Raw genomic sequence first — 4,402 nt, 5'->3', positions numbered from 1 at the left:
CATTATCCTTATGAGTCCTGAATGTTTTGTTGTTAATTTAAGCATTAAACTTTAACTTGTAATTTTACCTAACTCTTTTGTTTTGAACCTGGAACTTTACGGGACAGTAGTGACTCTTCGTATTCTCACTTAAAGTGTACATTATCTTTCTCTGTTCCGTAACAATATATATATATATATATATATATGCTAGGAAGAAGGAACCAAAGGCCACAAGGCCGCAATAACTGTTCCTTCCAAGAGAAAAATAATATACAAGAGAGAGCCAAATTCAAGAGCAGATCATTTCGAGATGTCTGGACACACTACGTTTGAAAGACTAGAGATCATAGCTAGCAGGAAATGCAGACAGGGGGAGACAGTTCCAGAGCTGACCTGTAGTATAAATGAAGAACTGGGAATAACGGTTAATTCATGCATTAGAGAGCTGGACAGAAAAAGGATGAGACTTTGATGCTAGATGAGTCCTACACTTCCATCGTAAAGGTGCAGGAACGCAAGCAGACAGTTCAGAGGAGCAGTGACCATTGAAGTAGAACTACAAAAGAGATAAAGATGCGACAGAGGTTGAAGGGAGCCAGTAAGAAAGGGACAGTAAATGTGACGAAAAGACTTTCACTCCACCCCATTGAGAAGAGCTGTATTTTGGGGAGCCTCCCCACACAGGAGAGTTGTACTCTACACACGGGCGGATAAAACTCCTGTATAGAATCAACAATTGTGCAGGGAACGAAGTCGGCTTAGCACACCCAATCTCTTGGAAGCAGATTTTATAAGAGATGTAATATGATTCTTCCAAGATAAGTCCCGAGTGAATGAAACCACAAGCATGTTCAAGGATGGTGCAGGATTTAGCTCAATATTATTTAAGATTAGTGGGTATTCCTGTGGAAGATTATGCTGGGTTGATAGGTGTAAGAACTGAGTCTTTGAAGCATTAAAAACAAGATTATTTTTACCCCAGTCAGAGATACCAGCCAAGCCAGAAATTAGGTGCGCCATAGCCTCATCCCTTGTTTGTTGAAGTAACTGCTAAGATGGACGTTGTGGGAACCGAATGGAAAGGTGAAGGGTAGAGTCATGAGTGTACGAGTGAATAAGGTTAGATGTACAGCTTAGAAGGTCATTAATGAATAAAAGGAAGAGAGTTCCTGATAGGACACAACCCTAAGGAACACCACTGTTGGTAGATCTAGGAGAAGAACGATGGCCGTCTACAACAGCGGCTATAGAACGACCAGAAAGGAAGCTAGAGATGAAGGCACAGATGGAAGGATAGAAACCGTAAGAGGGCAGTTTGGAAATTAAAGATTTATGCCAGACTCGATCGAAACCCTTTGAGTTGTCAAGTGCAATGGCAAAGCTTTCGCCTAAGTCCCGAAAGGAGGCTGACCAGGAGTCTGAAAGGTAGGTGAGAAGATCGCCAGTCAAGTGTCCCTGACGGAACCCATACTGACGATCAGAAAGATGGTTGCGATAGGAAAGATGCTTTAATATTTTTCTATTAAGAACTGACTCGAAAACTTCGGAGATACAGGATGTTAAAGCAATTAGACGATAGTCAGAGGGTTGTGAATGGTCATCCTTCTTTGGGACTGACTGAATGAGAGCAAACTTCCAGTAGGAAGGAAAACAAGTTAATATACAAAGACGAAAGAGTTTACCTAGGCAGGGTGAAAGCACAGAATCACAATTCTTGAGGACAACAGGAGGAACTCCATCAGGCCCATATGCCTTGTTAGTATTGAAGCCTCTGATGGCAGAAAATACATCAGCTGAAGAAATCTTAATGTCAGCCATGAGGAAGTCAGAGGGAGGAAGTGATGGAGGAACAGCACTGGAATCATCTAATGTGAAATTGGAGGAGAATGTCTGAGCAAAGAGATCTGCTTTATCAGTAGGAGAAATAGCACAGAACCATCAGAGTAGAAAAAAGGAGGGAAGGATGATGAGGTAAAGTTGTTAGAAAGGTTTCTGGCAAGGTGCCAGAAGGAGAGAGAAAAATTCGAGTTGGAGAGTTGAGAGCATTTATGATGGATGAAATTATTTTTAGCAGAGCGAAGAACAGACTTAGCACAATTCCGGGAAGAAATGTAAAAGATGTGATTCAGGGATGGGTTGGCTCCGGTACCTTTTATAGGCCCGTTCCTTGTTGCAGACAGCATTAGAACAAGCATGATTAAACCAAGGCTTTCTTGCATTAGTCAAAGGATATGAGAAAGAAATGTATGCTTCCATGCCAGAGAGAATAACCTCAGTAATACGCAAGGCACACCCAGATGGCTCCTGACCATGGAAGCAATAATCATTCCAGGGAAAATCAAAGAAGTACTGCCTGAGGGCCTCCCAATGCGCAGCTCCAAAGTGCCACAGATGACGTTTCTTTGGAGGGTCCGCAGGCCGTACCAGAGCGATAGGACAGGTTAAGGTAATAAGGTTGTGCTCGGAGAAGCCCAACGGAGAGAAAAGATTAACAGTGTAAGCAGAAGGATTAGTTGTAAGGAAGAGGTCAAGTATGTTGGAGCTCTCTCCAAGGCTGTCAGGAGTACGGGTAGGGTGCTGTACAAGCTGCTCGAGGTCATTAAGGATAAGGATAGAAAAGATGTAGACTTGTTCATCATGTGGATCAGTGAAAGGAGAGGAGGACCAAAAGTGGTGGTGAACATTGAAATCTCCTAGAATGGAGATTTCAGAAAAAGGAGAAATGAGTAGAATGTGTTCCATTGTGGAAATAAGATAGTCGAAGAATTTTTGATAGTCAGTAGAATTAAGGGATAAGTAAACAGCGCAGATATATTTAGACAGAGAATGACAGGAAAGCCAAATCCAGAGTGTAGAGAATTCAGAAGAATTGAGTTCAGGAACACGAGAGCAAGATAAGTCATTGCATATATATTCACAACAGCCACCTTTGGCTTTGAAATGAGTAAAGAGAATGTAGGAGGATACAGAAAAGGGTTTGCTGTCAGTTGCCTCAGACAGCTGAGTCTCAGTTAGGAAAAGGATGTGAGGTTCAGAGGAGGAAAGGTGGTGCTCAACGGAGTGAAAGTTAGAGGAAAGGCCGCAAATGTTGCAGAAATGAAGAAGAAGTGAGTCAGATAGCGGTTCCAGGCAGCACAAGTCGTCACCAGGAGAGGGGCGGAAGGTGGGGGCATTTATGGTCACCCCCCCCGGAACTCCGAGGCTATGTGATGTTTAGCCATGATTTGTATTGAATTTTTGAGAAGGAAGTGTAATGTGTATTGTGCATGTAGTTGGGTGTTGATAGTTAGAGAAACTTGTATTGGACAGCATACTGGCTTACTCTCTGTGTTACTGAGACACTGAAAAAGTTCAGCAAAGAGGGATGATCAGGGACTAGTCCCGAGGGCTGATGAAACAGGAGCTCCAGCTCTCCCTGTCATCAGCTTTCCATCCACCTTGGGAGTACTGCCCCGCTCAACTGGTGCTACAGTCTGCTCCTACTATATATATATATATATATATATATATATATATATATATATATATATATATATATATATATATATATATATATATATATATATATATATATATATATATATATATATATATATATATTTCGTTTTTGAAGGCTCCAACATGCTTGCATGCATCCGCCTTGGTCATCTAATGGTGGCGCTCTATACTGCTCAATCTCTGGCAGCTTCCCTATTCTTTCCCTTATCCCTGAGGTCACACTTAATGACCTCGTCCCAGTTTTTTTCAGTCTACATCTCACAACCCTGCCCGTAACATCAAAAGTTCTCCCTTTCTGCACCCAGTTATCATCCCCCATCCTCTCCACATGCCCAAACCATCTCAATCTACCTCTCATCGAAGCACCAATGCACTCCAGTGCCATCCTACCCCTCAACTCTTCCATCATACACCTAGCCCCCACAGGCCTCACACTCAGGGACGCACTGCACATCCACCTAATCATTGTCATTTCCTGTATGTTATGAATATCCTCCTTTACTGCCCAAGGCTCACTACCATACAGCATTACGCTTTTAACACGTGCTGCAATCAAAGATCCCTTAGAACGGAGGGAGAGCCCTCTCAGTGTCAGGAGAGGCAACAGCTCCCTGAACTTCTTTCAACCACTCCTCACTGTAGCCACAGAGCAAGCTTCAGCTCTACCTCCAGCACATATCATGTCTCCGAAATAACAAAACTCTCCCAAACACTCAAGAGGCACCAGCAAGTTCAATTCTTTTCCGCCTGACAATCTCCACCTGCCCTCCCCAACACATCGCACACATGAAATCAGCATTATCTCGCAGTCTACCTGTAATACCACAACCTGCAATATCCACCTATCACAGACATTGCACTAGATGGAATTACTTCCCACGCTCTTGTGGCAAATTGCACACTGCCACTTTCCCCCTCCTTT

This window comes from Coenobita brevimanus, chromosome 38 (assembly GCF_032717465.1).
Source record: "Coenobita brevimanus isolate Jiangsu-jjx chromosome 38, ASM3271746v2, whole genome shotgun sequence".
Lineage (NCBI taxonomy): Eukaryota > Metazoa > Arthropoda > Malacostraca > Decapoda > Coenobitidae > Coenobita > Coenobita brevimanus.
The sequence above is the reverse complement of the archived record's forward strand: the minus strand, read 5'-3'. Positions refer to the sequence as shown.